Source organism: Palaemon carinicauda, chromosome 24, assembly GCF_036898095.1.
Source record: "Palaemon carinicauda isolate YSFRI2023 chromosome 24, ASM3689809v2, whole genome shotgun sequence".
Lineage (NCBI taxonomy): Eukaryota > Metazoa > Arthropoda > Malacostraca > Decapoda > Palaemonidae > Palaemon > Palaemon carinicauda.
In genome coordinates, this window is record NC_090748.1 from 74,042,029 (window position 1) to 74,060,399 (window position 18,371).

At 47.8% G+C, this 18,371-nt stretch overlaps 1 pseudogene; it reads right to left on the minus strand.

Annotated features, from left to right (window-relative positions):
- Positions 1-17,875: 17,875 nt before the first annotated feature.
- LOC137618566 (5S ribosomal RNA) lies at positions 17,876-17,994 on the minus strand (annotated as a pseudogene).
- Positions 17,995-18,371: the final 377 nt, after the last annotated feature.

Below are 18,371 nucleotides of genomic sequence, written 5' to 3' on the forward strand. Positions count from 1 at the left end.
GTGTGTGTGTAGGCAAAGGGAAAATGAACCATAACCAGAGAGAAGGATCCAATGTAGTACTGTCTGGCCAGTCAAAAGACCCCATAACTCTCTAGCAGTAGTATCAACGGGTGGCTGGTGCCCTGGCCAACCTACTACCTATAGTAGGGGAACTATGACCCACGGGGATATCCAGCCATTCTTTTCATAATTTGCGAAACGCCTCCCTGAGAGGGGAGATGTTTAATACCCTCCAAGAAAGTCATAGGGGCACAAGTATTAGTGGAGTCCCCGATTCAGGTTGTATGGGCTGTTCAGGAAAGGAGAAAAGGCTGGATTGTTGCTGCGTGCTGGTACGTAAGTAGAACAGCAAGTTCTCCATTGAACATGAGTTGGGCTTGTACTTCTACGTACCAAAACAGCATAGCCAAAGCACTCCTGTTCATCATGTGTCCTGTGGGAGGTTGGTGAGTAGCCTTGTACACTCCCACAGGAGGAGGCCTCCGCTCATAAAGAGGAGAGAATGGTTGCGGAAGACCAGTTGTACCAAGAACCCTTTTGTGGGAACTAATCTTCCCTTTCGAGTCATTAGAAACTGGGACGGACGCTGTGATACCTAGCCAGCCAGCTATCCAGTAAGGCAGCCAGCACTGTCCAAGTATTGTGTCTGTTGACCAACCCCAAAGGTTGGAGGGTTCAATTGAGAAGAAGAAAGAACATTTGACTCTCAAGAGAAAGGACACCACTGTTTTCTTTGCCATGGAGTTGATCGTCTATATCACCTTACAGATCGGTAACACCAAAGTGGCCCATACTCTAGCGGAAAATGTCAGTACAGCGGATCCCTTAGTTGATCACTGCTAAGAAAACGATCGATCTCTAACAACCGATCACACAACTAATTCTGCAGGACAAGATAGACGTATCTTCAATCATTTTTGTCTCACAGGTAGTTGTACTGTCAGTAGTAGTCCAGCTATGGACCAATCACTGACAGAAAATTCCTCTCTAAGAGGCAATTATCTTCAAATTTTATAACAGGAATACTGAGGTAGAACAAAGATTCGGGTTCAGTCTGAAAGATTCGTTGCATCCGACACTATCGGAGACCATCGATGATAATCGACAAATGAGACCTCGTCCTTCCAGCGACAGAAAACGCTCAATTGCAAATATGTTTCCCATTTCTCCTTATGCAAAGTTTCAGAGTCTAAGTGCTTTCAATACTTAGACGAATGGTCTGGAGATGTTAGCGAGGATCTGACTAGAATGAAGGCGTTTACTCAAGACCAGACAAAGTTTATCCTTCACGATTTCAATTATTTGTTTAAAAGTGAAATGCAATGTTTTAAATAAAAAAATCACCTATTCAAAATAAAAAAATCTCACATGGCGACGATTTCATAAAGCCCGCACACCTTTGAGCTGGGCTTGCTTCACGCCACTTCTCTCTCTACGCCAAACTTGTCCCAGCTTTTGCACCCGAGTCGTCCTCACTCTTCTTTTGTGTCACCTTGCGTGTGCAACGTTTCCCTGCATCCTCCTAGCCTACGTGTTTTGCCTGACTTTGCCTTGCCTATGCTATGCTTTTGCTTAAGTAACATGGCCACCAAGCGTGCTCCTGCTACTTCCGAAAGGACTGCTAAATGGCAGTCGAAGATCATAACCCTGAAAGAAAAGGTTAAAATTCTGGACAAGTGTAAGGAAGGGATGCAATAAACTGCCATGTTTCAAGATTATTGCGCAGAACTACGTATGAAAATGGCGAGTGGTCGTTGTATAAAATATGTACACTAGTTACAGTAATCTTAAATTGTACACGATAAATATTGTACAGAAAAGTTCTGTATTACAGCACAATACACTACTAAACAAATTGTTTATCAAATAGGTACAGTTGTACTTTTGTTTACAATACTGTAGTAAAGTAAGTGGGGTACTGAACAAGTCCATACCTACTGTACTATCATGAACAAAAGTTTGTTCCCTTAGACTTCCAGAGAGTGAACACGAATCGCCTGACTATGAATCACCGAAGCTTTTGAACAAATAAGTCATGTAAAACCCAACAGATGGCGCACCGCAAGGACGTTGGGTGCAGAGAGGAATAGGAAGTATTTATTTTTCTAAAGCATTAAGTTAAGTCTCCATAATCTGATATCGTTAGAAAGTGATACATGATTTTGTTTTTGACGTTACTGGGTTTGCGTGTAAAATGTGCAGTCAACGAAATATGCTAGATAAATATGAGAATAAAATTATGCTTACGATATCTACATTCTTGAATCGGTATTATCATATATTATCGTATATTATCAACAGACATGACCAACCAGGGGTCATTACAAAACATTTTAGCTCAAATGTTTAGAGAAGTGTTTTATAATCTGCAAGTTGCCTGTCGTAAAAACAAAATAAACATTTGTAGAAGCAAGTCGGCAATTTGCTTTTTTTATTTCACTTGCGTTATTAATGTAGTAACCACAAACTGCAGTTTCATATGCAAATATTCATAGATCTGTCATATTTCGTAATTGGGCCAACATTCTGAGTGAAAGTGGGCGATGTGGGGTATGACACCCAATGCCCGTTCTCGGACACTTGAAAATAGTGATTTTTTTGTAATTTGATATATATTAAGTCAATATGAAATATGAAGATTCTTTCACCATAGTTAATATCTAGTAGCAAGAGAGAAAGGCTGAAAGAAAAAAAAAATTTATTGAGGTGACAAATATTCAAAAAAGAGAGAGAGAGAGAGAGAGAGAGAGAGAGAGAGAGAGAGAGAGAGAGAGAGAGAGAGAGAGAGATTAGCTTTTAGTTTCTGTTCTACATTAGCAACATCGTAAAACAAGCCTCATGTTACTACTTTCATATTATCACCCTGTCAATAGCAAAGCAGATATACTTATTAGTTTCAAGAATAGCTTGACATTTTTTACGATGCTTTGTTGTCGGAAATTTGTGGCAAAGTAGTTTTCCAGTGCTCTTGTATGAAGAGCAAATGGGAAAGCGTTAACCTTTTTAATTGATATTTTATATGCTATTGTAGGAATTCAATTTCTCTATCATGGAAAGTCATTGGCAGGGGTTTTTGCCTATTTTAGATAACAGATAATGTGTCTAAAGTGTTGTACTCCTGGTCTGTCAACTTTATTGCTATCTTACTTTATTAATGTTTCCTTCTTTTCTTGGAATTAGCGTATTCTTTGAATTCCCTCTTACTATTTCGCAAAAACAACTTCTAGTAATATTTAAGATGTCTTTTCTTTACAAAATCTAAAGATAACTTTGACTAAAAGTTATTCTTAAAACCTCTTTATTGTTTTTATACAGTGTGTTAGACAATTCCTTAGCAATTCACCAAGTTCATTGTTTTTATGTCATTAATTTGATTTTGACATTACCACTTTCATGGAAGAACGTAAAATTATTTTTGCTCTGAGCTTTGTATCATGCACGATCTTCCAGAACATTTTGTATTGATTAGTAGTGAAGTAAAAGGGAGTTTACTAAAAAAAATATAATTTTTGTTAATGATTTATTAGTATTTACACACAATACTTCAGTATGATGTCCAACCTCCATCTGCATCGATGACCTCACACACACGATTGGTTATGAAACCTACAAGATTCATGCAAAGTAGCGGACGTCGATGGATACACTCCCACAGATCATTGGCTTCAGTTTCTACTGCCTGCCGGGTACGCTGCTCCCCAACGTCCCATTCCCGAAGCATCAAACCCAAAGGTGTTCAATTGGGTTCAAGTCGCATCCTTTCGATGGCCACTCCAAAACTTCGATTTCAGGATGATCCTGTAGCCAGTTACTCACCTCACGGCTCTTATGGATGGAACTTTGATTGTGGACCAACTTTATTAAACCAGGAGCAGGAACTGTCATTGTCCGTACTGTTGGAAGTAACACTTGCTCCGGGATTTCGACGTATTTTTCTCCTATGAAGCGGCCATCGATCTTGACAAGTTCGCCAGGACCCTATCCCCACATCCATCCCCAGAATAATACTGCCACTCTGCCACTCATCGCTCGGTGATGGATGTGATTCTCCTGATAGCATGTGTAAGGTCGCCGCCAACAATGCCTAGCTCGGGTAGCCACTGACTGAGACACCTCATCAGTAAAGATTATATTTCTCCAATAATTTTCGTCATGCGGAAGGTGTTCCAAAGCAAACCCAAGGCGACATTCCTTGTGTGCAGGAATGAGCATTCCCTTGTATGATGGGATATGACAGCAAATCCCTGCTTCATCGAGTCTTCAACTCAAGGTCATAGGATGTCAGTTTAACCTCAGATTTCTAGTATGCTGAACCGACGTCCTCATAGGATGTATTTCACAGGCTGCTACAATCTGGGCATCTATCCTGGGCAAGGTTGCACGTGGCCTTTCACCTTGAGGCCTTGTTTTCACGGAGCCTTCTTCTTCCCACTGGGCGATTCACTTCCTGACCATTTTGGTGCTTCTCCCAATTCGATGAGCAATGTTCGCCACTGTCAATCCACTTTCCCATAACCCCATGATTCTTCCTTGTTCAGCAATCGCCTCTGTGGAATTTGCGCGTCCCTCGGGCATTGCTGTTATGGTAGAGTGATAAATCTATATACACATATGTATCAGAGATATCTACTTTATTATCTCAAATACTGGAATAAAAGCGTTATGTATGGAAGGATTTTCAGCCTACAACTTTTCGGAGTTCCGCGTGGCTCTGGTCAATAGCAGCAGAAGGTAGTGTGTGTAACAAGTCTGGCTGCAGTGTCTGAAGTCACCTGCTACAAAAGGTTTACCTTTCACCACCCTGAGTAGCTTCATAAAACTTTGGTGCAGATGGTCATGTTGATTTAAAAAAGTGTCAATTATATATTGTTTGTAGATTAAGTGTTCATGACCATGACATTCTAAATTACATTATCAATACTCACAATTGGACTAGTGAAAAATATTAATATCTTAGCTTGTTTACATTGTCGTAAACTTACACCACCTATTAAACTGCCAAACAACAATCGCTGAAAAGATCGTTTGATTTTTACGTAATTAAGATTGCCACTTTCTCGGTAACATACTCTCTTTCCTATTTTGTTACTGTTTTTATTTCTGTGCTCTTAAAATAATTCTCTGACTATTTTCTAACTTCTTACATAATATGGAAATATTACTTTCATGGAAATATCTAAACTTTATATTATATTTTGGAAAAAAAATAAGTATGGTAATAATTTTAGTTTCTAAAATCCCATTCGGTTGCCATACACCAAATCGCCCACCTTCACTCAGAATCTTGGCCCAATTACGAAATATAACAGATCTATGAATATTTGCATATGAAACTGCAGTTTGTGGTTACTACATTAATAACGCAAGTGAAATAAAAAAAGAAAAATGCCGACTTGCTTCTACAAATGTTTATTTTGTTTTTACATTAGGCGTCTTGCAGATTATAAAACACTTCCGTACACATTTAAGCTAAAATGTTTTGTAATGACCTTTGGTTGGTCATGTCTGTTGATAAGATACGATAATATATGAGAATACCAATTCAAGAATGTAGATATCGTAAGCATAATTTTATTCTCATATTTATCTAGCATATTTCGTTGACTGCACATTTTACACGCAAACCCAGTAATGTCAAAAACAACAAAATCATCTATCACTTTCTAACGATATCAGATTATGGAGATTTTACCCAATGCTTTAGAAAAATTATATTTTTATAAAATGACAAATTCAGAGATAATTTGTATTTTTCCTAACCATACAAACCTTAGCTATTTACATAGGGTATTACTTTCGGCGTGGCTGAAATGGCGAGTCATTAGATTTTTAACGAGGGTTAACTACCCCCGCGCTAGTTAGCAGGGGTAGGGGAGGGGTAGCTAGCTACCCCTCCCCCCTCACACACTGGTGAGCTGACTCACTTCGCTTGGAGGTAGGACTTGACTTGGGGGACAGGGCTGGCGGGCAAATATGTGTAAATAACTAAGGTTTGTATGGTTAGGAAAAATACAAATTATCTACGAATTTGTCATTTGTTCTGTAACCGAAATACAAACCACGTTATTTACATAGGGTGACTTACCCCTTAGGAAGGGTGGAAAGTCCCCAGCTTTGGCTTTACCCGGGGACTCAGAATCCGAGTGAGCAGCACTTCGAGAAAAAGAGTCCCTGCACCTCGCAAGTTCCTTGCTCCGCAAGGAGTGTGCGGCCTACATAAGCTTGTGTGTGGAGGGAAGAAGCGTGACTTGTCCTAGGCAGTCGACCTGAAGATCTTTAGATGGAATTCTGGACTAGGACTTTCCCAATACCACCTCGTCAGGGTATGGGGGATGCGACAGTATCATTTTAATACTAGGAACACAAGGAAGCATGGTTTACCTGCAGAGGTTTGAGGTCAGCTATGCAGAGAACCTAGGATGCTGCTTTCCCCAAGAGAGGGGAGGATGAAGAAAGAAGTAAGGGCCAGACATACCTCTTTCAATCATGCAGTCTGACACCGGGTAACAATGCCCCCAACCTTCTGCTACCTGTCCATTAAGGAGCCTGAGGTTAGACCAGCTGTTGTGTAGCCACCACTGGCCGATAGAAAAATGTATCGAGGCTCCTGTGGGTCACGTCCTGCAGGTAGTGGGCTGTGAAAGTCGTCTGACGCTTCCAGACTCCAGTTTGTAGCACCTGCGTCAGAGTAGTCTTCTTGAAGACCAGAGACGTTGCGATGACGCTGACATCGTGTGCTCTAAGGCTATATGACGGAGGAGGGTCTGGATTCAGGGCGAGATGGATGGTCCTAGAATCCAGGCTGCAAAGGTATTCTTGGTGACCCTCCTCTTCATCCTTCCTGTGCTCCCAAACAGGGCTGCTCATGAGGACGAACTGCAGCTGTTCTTTAAGATAACACCTCCGACTCCTTGCTGGGCATAGTAGGAGAAGGCCTGGGTCATCTGTTACAGAACGGAGACTCGAAATCCTGAAGGAGTCGAACCGAAGGTTTGGGACTCCAAGATCTTGAGTCTAGAAACCGACTCAGGGACGAACCCGAACGTTACCTCTCCCTATCTTCTTGAATGGGCGAAGTCGTACGAGAGACCATGAAGTACGCTGATACGATTGGCCGAAGACAGAGAGAGCTGAAGCACCGTCTTCTAGTCAGGTGCCTGTCAGATGAGTAGCGTAATGGTTCACAGGGAGAAGCCTTAAGATCCCTAAGAACCCGAGCCATGTACCATGGAGGAGGTCTCACTTCCAACTGGGTGCAGGTAAGTTCGTAGCTTCGTATGAGCGAAGAAAGATCCAGCGAGGAGGAATTGTCTAACCTTAGAGCCTGAAGGCCAGGCTTAAGGCTGAGCGATAGGCTTTACCGCCGAGAGCAAAAGGCGTAATTCCTCCCACAGATGTACAATATCTCCGCTAACGCTGGAATAGTGGCATCGAGGGGAGAGATACCTCCCCCACGACACCAACCACAGAAGACTCTCCACCTAGCCTGGTGGACCCCTGCGGATGACTTCGCAGGTGTCAAGACATCCGCTCCACGACCTGTCGCGGAACGCCTCTCTCTGTGAGGAGATGCTGGATGGACTCCAGGCATGGAGCCGAAGCGGAGCTACGGCTTGTGGTAGATGTAGTGGCGTGGTTGCTTTAGCTCTTGTCGTGGGGAAAGCTCTCTCGGGAGTTCCATCAAGGGATGCAGAAGGTTCGGGTACCACTCTGCATGGGACTCCAAGATCTTGAGTCTAGAAACCGACTCAGGGACGAACCCGAACGTTACCTCTCCCTATCTTCTTGAATGGGCGAAGTCGTACGAGAGACCATGAAGTACGCTGATATGCTTGGCCGAAGATAGAGAGAGCTGGAGCACCGTCTTCTAGTCAGGTGCCTGTCAGATGAGTAGCGTAATGGTTCACAGGGAGAAGCCTTAAGATCCCTAAGAACCCGAGCCATGTACCATGGAGGAGGTCTCACTTCCAACTGGGTGCAGGTAAGTTCGTAGCTTCGTATGAGCGAAGAAAGATCCAGCGAGGAGGAATTGTCTATCCTTAGAGCCTGAAGGCCAGGCTTAAGGCTGAGCGATAGGCTTTACCGCCGAGAGCAAAAGGCGTAATTCCTCCCACAGATGGACAATAACTCCGCTAACGCTGGAATAGTGGCATCGAGGGGAGAGATACCTCCCCCACGACACCAACCACAGAAGACTCTCCACCTCGCCTGGTGGACCCCTGCGGATGACTTCGCAGGTGTCAAGACATCCGCTCCACGACCTGTCGCGGAACGCCTCTCTCTGTGAGGAGATGCTGGATGAACTCCAGGCATGGAGCCGAAGCGGAGCTACGGCTTGTGGTAGATGTAGTGGCGTGGTTGCTTTAGCTCTTGTCGTGGGGAAAGCTCTCTCGGGAGTTCCATCAAGGGATGCAGAAGGTTCGGGTACCACTCTGCATGATGCCATAGCGGAGCTATCAGAGTCATCAACAGGTTGACCGATAGTCTGGTCTTGTTGAGCCCCCCTTCCCCACAGACCCAACGGTGGCAAGGCGTAGACGTCGATGTTGTCCCACCGATGTGGGAAGATATCTCGGCAGGGTGCCTTGGGGTCCGGGGCTGGGGAGAAGTACAGCGACAGCTTGAAATTCAAGGTCGTCGCGAACAGGACCACAAGGTTCGAGCTTGCTGGCTACTGGGGGTTCCGAAGACCACTCGGTACTCTCTATCTGCGATGCTCTGTTCCCACTGTCGGAGAGCACATTCCTTGTTCGGAATGAAGCGAGCCGATAGTGGTATTGAGTGGACTTCGGCTCATCTCAGTATCTCTACTGTAGGATGGGAAGACTTATGAAAAAGTACCTCCCTGCTTGATAAAAAGCAACTACCGTGGTGTTGTCGCTCACGGAGTGACTCGCCGGGGCCTGTTGGAACTGTTGACGGCCAGAATATGGCCTTCATCCCTAGCCAATTGATGTGGAGGTACCCTTCTAGTTCTGGCCATAGGCTTGAGATCCTTTGGTTTAGAACGTGCCCCCCCCCCCCCCACTTCTTTGACGCGTCCGAGGACAGCATCAAATGCGGAGGAGGGACGAGAAGATCCACTCTCTAGCAAAGGCTTCGTAGGTCAACCACCACTGCAGGATACCTCGTTCGGCAGGTCCCATAGGACCAGAATGTCTGGGGAATCGTAGTCTTGATTCCACCGGGACTTGAGTCGCCAAAGCAGGAGACTCATCCTGAGGCGAGTGTTTGGGACTAGAGGGGTCAAGGAGGAAGGTGACCTAGGAGGCGTAACCAGAAAAGGACTGGAGACTCTCCTCGCCTGAGGAAAGGGTCTCCTACTCTCCTCCGCCTTGCTATCCTGTCATCTGAAGGGAAGGACGGAGCTTGGAGACTAAAATTAAGCCTAGATATACCAGTTGTTGCGATGGAAACAGAGAAAACTACTGGAGATTTACCATGATCCTTAGATCTTGGCAAAGTCCTAGAGGCTTGTCTCGGCGTCGAAGAAGGGTCGATACCAAACCTGCCGGGGTAGCCAGTAATCCAGAAAGCGAAGGAGGCGGATGCCGCTCCTGTGTGGACATGAGGGTTCGGGATGAACTTCCTGGCGAATGCATGCGGAGCTGTGGAAAGATCGAAGCACCGCACCTTGAACTGGTATATCTGTTGCCTAGGCTGAATTCCAAGTACTTCCTATAAAGATGGATGGATTGGGATCTGGAAGTACCTGTCTCTCGGATCCAGTATGCACGTGAAGTCTTGTGGTTTCCCTACAAGTCTGATCGAAACTGTTGTATCATACTGACCGAAGTTTGTACGACAAACTTGCTCAGGGCTAAGAGGACGATGGCGGGTCTCCAGCCTTCAGGCGCTTCTTACAAGAAAGAATCGTTTGAAGAACCTTGGGGGGGAGCTGCCGACAACATTGGAGAGCATCCTTCAAGAGCATTGTCTCGCCCTCTGCCCGAGAGGCTAGCCCCTTTGCCGATCCCATGGCATAGGGGCTCAGCGACACTGGATTCGCTGACAGGGGAGGTAGAGATGCTACGAAACGGGACACGAAATCCCTGGCTGATCATGGAGATCGTTCAGGAATCGGCCCCGAGTTGCTGCCACTTGAAGGCGCATATCCAGGCATCCCTCCACTGGGGGATGCAGGTAGGGGTTGCCAATCCTAGCGTTTGCGGCCTAGGCCGCCCCCTCTAGGATTATTGCCTTCTCAGGAGGGCTCCTCGCCCTTCGTCCCCGACAGGTGGGGGGAAGCTGCATAGACACCTTGTCTAGCTGCCCGTGCCGGTTCTGATGTCCTAGGCTGAACGAGGCTGTTGAAGTTGAGGCGCTGGAGGCTTGCAGAGACTGGATATAAGCGCCTCGGAGGAGCGAATCGTGATACGATTCTCTCCACCTCTCAGTTGCTCGTTCCTTGTCCTTGGGCTGAAACAAGCCCCTTCCAAGGATGGAAAAGAGTCTGGGTTGCCGAAATCCACGGTAGGGACCTTCCAGAGAAAACCTCTCGGTCACTGCATCTCAATGCTTCAACATCGAGTTTGTCCCCAAGTTCGACACTTGTTGTCGGGAAACGAAAGGTGCACGTGTCCGAGATGAGGAAAGCTCCATAACCTTCCCGGAGGTTCTTTGTATAAAACCTCGGGTCGCGACCGGATGGCCAGAGACTCGAGCTCGACGATCAGCCACGAGGTGGCCTGCCTGGCACCCTTTGCGGATTCCTCCTGGTTCAAGATTCCCAAAGATGAAAATGTCACCTGCCCGGCGGAGAGTTTCTCGAGGGAAAAAACCCATGGAAAATCCGTTGCACGGAATAGTGGAGAGGAAGAGCTAAATCAGGCTACCCCATGATCTCGAAGTATTCCCGCTGTTGACGACTGACAGAGGCAGTGTCAGCAACCACCGTTGGAGGGAAGGGAATTGGGTGATCCTGAGGAGAGGGATGATGGGGCCTGCCTGAAGAGGGAGAAGAATGTTACCCAGACTCTTCTGAAGATTCTTCTTGCTTTTGTACATGTCATGCTCTGCGCTTACGAGGTGAAGATCGTGACTATGATGATCTGAAAGTATGCGCTCCCGAAACACTCGCCAGGTTGACCGTGTTGCGAAAACCCGACGGGAATCGCGGTCGAAATCGCCCTTGGCGCTCGCGCGGTGGTACAATCGTAGGCGCGCGGGCGCGGTCGGAAGACCGAAAACGCGTAAGTGAGCGATGGCGCGTTGGCGCGATTGGGGAGCGATGGTTCTTTGCGGGAGATGGCGCGTCGGCGAGCGATGGCGCGTTGGCGAGCGATGGCGCGTTGGCGAGCGATGGTGCATAGCGACCGATCGCGTACAGGAGAGCCAACGCGTGGCCGCGTACGGCGATCTGAAGCGTGGGCGCGTTGGCACGTTGAAAACGCTAGCGGGCAGGCGAGGAATCGCGCGCGATCGCTAGGAGATCGCCGGCACATAGGAGATCCATGGAGCGCGGTTGCGCGGCCAGAAGATATCAGCGAGGGGCAGAACCAGATGGTGAGGTTGCGCATAATAGCGAACGCTCGTGGGTGAGTACAGAAGACTTCTCGTGGGCACGCGGGCACTCAGAGACTCGTTCAAATCTAGAGCACAGTAGATCGTCGGCGCGGAGGTGAAGGAATCATCTCTTTCGCCTCCACCCACATCTGGAAGCTCGTGGAGTACGCTGGTGCGCCTTGCGCACATCAGGAAAGAGCACGCAGATGTGTGCTGGCGAGAAGGCGAACAAGGGTGTAAAAAGAAGGAACAGTCTCCTTGCCTGTGCCTAGATCCAAAGATCGTGGGCGCGAGGGCGAACGTTGGCGCGCATTGCGCACATTAGAAAAGGGAGCACAGATGTGTGCTGGCGCGCAGGTAATCGTGGGCGTACAGGAGACCGTTGGTGCCCAAGGCGTGTAGCAGGAAAGGGCGTCCAGAAGTGCGCTGGCGAGCTGAAGAGGGCTGGCGCACAGAAGGTCTCCAAGGCGCAGGTGAGCGCTGGCGATCAGGAGATCTACGGCGAGACTCAGCTACAGAAGATCGCAGGAGAGAAGTCTGGAACACAGCAGGAGAGCGCAAGAGCGCTACGCGCGCAGAAAAACGTGGGCGCGTAGGTAAAACCTGGCACTAAAGGGAATTACCCACAATGTGGAGTAAGCCCTTAGCCCCGAAGGGACCGGTGCTCGTAGGAAACGAGGTAAGTTGGCGCCCACAGCGCATCTGCGTCCAGGAGAAGGTCTGGCAGGAGGATCCTCTGTGGGGAGGGTGAAGATGAAGACGACCACAGGCAGGAGCACCATCATCAGACCTCCGAAGAGGAGTCTCTGGAGTGAACTCCCCCAAGGGGGAGAAGCACTCACAGGAGAGACCGTGGCATCAGCTGCCCCCGAAGGGGACCGAGCCCTCAGCAACAAGAGCAGAAGGAGACCTCCGAAGAGGAGTCTCTGTGGTGAACTTCCCCCCCGGGGAAGAAACACTCGCAGGAGAGACCGTAGGGCTCAGCTGCCCCCCCGAAGGAGACTGAGCCTTCAGCAACAACAGCAGAAGGAGTCCTCCAAAGAGGAGTCTCTATGAGTGTCCTCTCTCGCGAACGAGAGAGGAAAACTTCGTAGAAGAGACTGAAGATGGAGCCCAAGGGCCGAAGGGTCAGCCTGTGACCTAGGAGCCAACCTCCGACGAGGAGCTCCTGCAGCTGCTCAGCCCCTTGAGCGAAGCTGCAGGTGAGACCGCTCAGCACCAAGAGCATAGTCGCACAAAAACTATGGTCCGAGAAGTAACCGCTCAGCCCCTTGAGCAAGGTAACAAAAGCGGTCGCTCAGCACTAAGAGCAAAACCGCCGGAGGACCAAGAACATATAATTATTAAAGGTAAGAGAAGTTTCCCCCCCCCCCCCCCCCCCGGAAGCGAAAGAAACTCAAACCTGGTGAAGGGAAGTTACCCACCCAAGGAGGCGAACCTCCTGATTGATTGATTGATTTAAAGTTTTCAGGCATCCTGACATCTAAGGTCATTGACGCCGGTAACATTTTATGTATACAAAAATAAAAAATAAAATAAAATAAAAAATAAAAGAGTATTCAATTAAAATCATAAAAGTTGAATAGTTTTCAGAAGACCTGCTTCTGAAATAAACCTAAAAATGCCACTTGCACAGGACACATCATTTACAAGAATCTTGGCAAGGATGAACCTGCCACCCTCACCTTGAGCCTCAAACAAATATCTATTCCTTAAGTTGTTATAATTGGGGCATTCGTTCAACAAATGCCTCACTGTTAGAGGTACTAAACAGTCGTCACAATACGGTTGGTGTTGGCCCTTCAGCAGAAACTCGTGTGTCAACCGAGTGTGACCAATACGGAGACGACAAAGAGACGTCTCCCATTTTCGGGGCATCATATTATACCTCCAAGGAGATATGACATTTATTACCTCTCGCATTTTATTCCCATCTAGGCTGTCCCATTGCTGTTGCCATTTATTGCAAACCAATTTCTTGATGTCAGGTAAGAAATCATTACAGGGAATGGGATACCTTCTTGGCAGCAACTCATATGCAGCCTTCTTAGCCAGTGAATCTGCCTTCTCATTCCCAGACACACCTGAGTGTTCTAAGATGAACTGAAGAGCTGTCGGGTGTCTCGGGAGAACTTCCAGGAGAAGGAGACACGCCCCTGACGAAATCCTATAGAGGAGGCAGCAACAGCCGACTCCCTGAGTCCCAACAAGACAGCTCTGCTTCGTTGTCACATTAGGCAAACGGAAAACAGATCGTTAACAGTGAAAATAAAAAGTAATTAGTTAACATTCATTCCCCCGGGAAGAATCCGAAGAGGAAACCCGAGGGAAAAAAACACACGAATTACATAACAGGCAAGAGCCCCAACCCCACCTACACTCACGGGAAGGGGGAGGGCGAGAACTATAACAAAAACTGAATTATAACAGTTATAATTATGCAATTCATTAAAGAATGTTCACAAAAGTAAGAACGAAACACCCCGAAGGGAAACATTCTAAAAAGCTGAAAAGTTAACAAATACAATTAGCTTTAATAATAAAATTATAATTAAGATAAAAAGTACTGCGTAGCAGCTCCACCCGAACGAAGGAGCTATCGTAGTACATAGAAAACGTAGTAAAAGGCAAACGACCTCCAGAAAGAGAGAGAGAGACCGTAGTCAAACTACACTCTCGCGTTCCTACGCTGAACCCTACCTTCCCCGTAGGAAAAGAGGAGTACCGGAGAACAGAATAATAAGTCCAGCGATGACGACTCCCCACGGCGCCCGTGGAAGGAGGCGACCGAAGGACCAAGGAAGAGATCGCGGTCCATGAAATTACATCGTAGTGGCCTGACTGCCAGCGGCCACACGGTGATATCGTACACACACACACAGCACGAACACTGAAAAGGAAACTTACTGATTTCTAAACTCAAATATATACATAAACATAAAAATATGTTTACATATATATATGAGCAAAGAAAAGTAAGTAATTAAGTAAAGACAAAACAATAAATGGCTGCCATGCGAGGACGGGAAGAGACATCCGTTCATTGTCCGAGCCAAAAGCGAAGTGAGTCAGTTCACCAGTGTGTGAGGGGGGAGGGGTAGCTAGCTACCCCTCCCCTACCCCTGCTAACTAGCGCGGGGGTAGTTAACCCTCGTTAAAAATCTAATGGCTCGCCATTTCAGCTACGCCGAAAGTAAAACCCTATGTAAATAACGTGGTTTGTATTTCGGTTACGGAACAAATAAATTTTTTAATATACTTACCCGCTGGTTATATAAGAATGGCTTAAGTCCCTGGATGCCCCGGCAGAAAATTCAAAATCTTGCGCGGCTATCGCAGATATGCCAGGTGTACACTAGCGCCCTCGCGGTACTACAGGTAGAACTATACCAACCCACTACAGATTTTCCATACCCCATGGTCTCTAGAGGGGAGGAGGGTGGGTTTTTAACTTATATAACCAGCGGGTCAGTATATTCAAAAATGACAAATTCCAAAATAATTTGTATTTTTCCTAACCATACAAACCTTAGCTATTTACATTGGGTTTACCTTTTAGCGCAGCTGAAATGGCGAGCCATTAGAATTTAACGAGGGTGTATTACCCCCGCGCTAGTTAGCGGGGGGGGGGGGTAGGGGAGTGGTAGCTAGCTACCCCTCCCCCCCCTCACACACAGATGAATGCTCACTTTCACTTAAGAGGTAGGACTTGTCTTGGGGGACAGGGCTGGCGGGCAAATATGTGTAAATAGCTAAGGTTTGTATGGTTAGGAAAAATACAAATTATCTTCAAATTTGTCATTTGTTCCGTAACCGAAATACAAACCATGCTATTTACATTGGGTGACTTACCCCTTAGGTAGGGTGGAAAGTCCCCAGCCATACTGGCTTTGGCTTTACCCGGGGACTCAGAATCCGAGTGAGTCGCACTCGAGAAAAGGAGTCCCTGCACCTCACAAGTTCCTTGCTCCGCAAGGAACCGTGTGGCCTACATAAGCTTGTGTGTGAAGGAAGAAGTGTGACCCGTCCTAGGCAGTTGACCTGGAGTTCCAGAAGGAACTATGGGTTAGGACGTTCCCAATACCACCTCGTCAGGGTATGGGGGACGCGACAGTATTGACTCAATACTCGGAACACAAGAAAGCATGGTTTACCTGCAGAGGTTCGAGGTCAGCTATGCAGAGACCAGGATGCTGCTTCCCCGTAGAGGGGATGATGAAGAAAGAAATAAGGGCCAGACATACTTCTTTCGTTCATGCAGACTAAAACCTGATAACAATGCCCTCAACCTTCTGCTACCTGTCCAAAAAGGAGCCTGAGGTTAGACCAGCTGTTGTGTAGCCACCACAGAGCGATAGAAAATGTATCGAGACTCCTGTGGGTCACGCCCTGCAGGAAGCGGGCTGCGAAGGTCATTAAACGCTTCCAGACTCCAGCTTGTAGCACCTGCGTCACAGAGTAGTATTACTCGAAGGCGAGGGACGTTGCGATGTATCCAACATCGTGCTGTAGGGCGACGTGACGGGGGAGGGTCTGGAGACAGGTCGAGATGAATGTCCTTGAGTCCGGGCTGAAGAGGTATACTGGTGACTCTCCCCCGTGTCCTCCTTGTGCTCCCAAATCGGCTGCAACTGAGGACAAACTGCAGCTGTTCCCAAAGCTAACCTCTCGATTCCTTTACTGGCAAGAAAGAGAAGGGCTTGGGACATCAGATACAGAATGGAGACTAAAAATCTTGAAGGAATTGGACCGAAGTGCCGGGACCCCCCGATTCTGAGTCTAGCCAACAACTCAGGAGCGAACCTGAATGTTGCCTTCCCCTCTTCCTTAGAAAGGGCGGAGTTGTACGAGACCAAGAAGATTGCTTACAAACTGGCCGTGGACAGAGTGAGCAGGAGACCCAAGGCGGAATACAATCCGAGGCCTGTCATAAAGGGTCTTGAGAAGATCTCTTAAGGGACTAAAAAGTCCGAGCCATGCTCCAAGTTGGAGGTCTTCCTCCGACTAGGGCAGGGACGATCGTAGCTTCGCATGAGCGAGAAAAGATCCAGCGGGCAGGAAAAAGTTATTCCTTTAAGCCTGAAGGTCAGGGAAAGGCTGAGCGACAGGCTTCATTGCCGAGAGCGGAAAGGAGTTTCCTCCCACCGAAAGGCAATAAGACCGTTATTGCTGGAGAAGAGGTATATCTCCCATCGCACCAACCACCGAAGACTCTTCACTTTGCCTGGAAGACCCCTGCGGATGACTATCGCAGATGATGCGACCTCCGTACCGCGACTGTAGCGGGTTGTCTCTTCTTGAGGAGGAGGCGTAGTGTCTCCAGGCATGAAGCCGAAGCGACGCCCCGGTTCGGGAGAGATGTTGCAGTGTAGTTGTTTGAGTAGTCTGCGCCGAGGGAGAAGCTCTCCCGGGAGTTCCGTCAGGGGAAGCAGAGGGTTCCGAAACCGTTCTGCGCATAGTCCCAGTGGAGCTCTCCCATTGAAAGGTTGACAGACAACCTGGTCTTGTTGAGACCCATTGTCCACAGACAAAAAGGAGGGAAGACGCAGGCGTCGAAGTTGTCCCACCATCACCGGAATGCATCTTGCCAAAGAGTCTCGGGGTCTGAGACTGGGGGGAAGAACAGCGGAAGCTTGAGGTTCCAAGCTGTCGCGATCAGGTCCCCCAGACCAGGACTTGCTGGTTACTCAAGGCCAAAGACCCCCAGGAACACTCCCTCTACGAGGCTCTGCTCGGATAGTCGGACAGAACATTCCTCTGCCTGGAATGAGAGAGCCGATGGTGGTATTGAGAGTATCTCAATCATCCCGGTATCTCTCCTGCAAGATGTGAAGGTGTGAAAATGCGTCCCCTGCTGGTTAGAACACGCCAGAATCATGAAGTCGACGCGCACGAAGCGACTCGGCAGGAGCTGTAGGATCTGTAGAGGGGCCAGACTACGACCCCTAAGCCTGCCTGAATGATGGAGAGGTATCCTTCAGGTCTTAACCATAGGCCTGGACCGGAACATGCCCCCCCCCCCCTTTTCTTTGACGAGTCTAAGAACAGCATCAAGAATGTGGGGAAAGGACGAGAATATCCACTACCATCAAGAGGTTCCATAGGTCAACACCCATTGCAGGTCTAATAGTTCCGCTGGTCCCATAGGGGCCAGGAAGTCCGGTTAATTGTTGCCTGAAACCACCGGAACTTGGACCGCCCCACATGGAACTTATCCTGAGGCGACCGTTCGGACTATAGACGGGCCAATGAGGAAAGGAGAACTAGGAAACGTTCCAAGATAGGGCTGAAAGCTCTGCTTGACTGAGAACAGGTACTCTGACTCTCCTCAGTCTTGCCACAGTCAACTGAAAGGAAGGCTCGGAGGATGTGGCAACAGAATCTGGCATCCCCAGGTGGACACCCATCCAAGTACCGACCAGAACCGACATTGCTTAACCTCGCTGGACGGACGAGAAGCGGGGTTTCCAACGTGGTAAGGCCGTTGACTCAATATCATGGCCAGATACTCCAGATGTTGAGGCAGAAGAAGAGAAGGCTCCAAGCAAAATACCATGAACCCACACTCATGGTAAGCATCCGGAAGCTTGGCCCGGCACTGAAGAAGGTCGAACCCGAGCCTACCGGAGTTGACCAGCCCTCCAAAAAGCGAAGGAGGCAGAAGCCTGCACCTGAGCGGCCATGAGGAAAGCAGGGAGAGTTCTCTGGGGAAAAAAAAAAAAACCTGCTATGCCACGGCGGGATCGCCACACTGCATCATAAGCAGGAATACTTGCAGTCTGGGCTGAATTCCACGAGCTCCCTGGAAGATGGATGGAATGGAAACTGAAAGTACCCATCCTTCCGATCCAGGGTTTAAAGAGTCC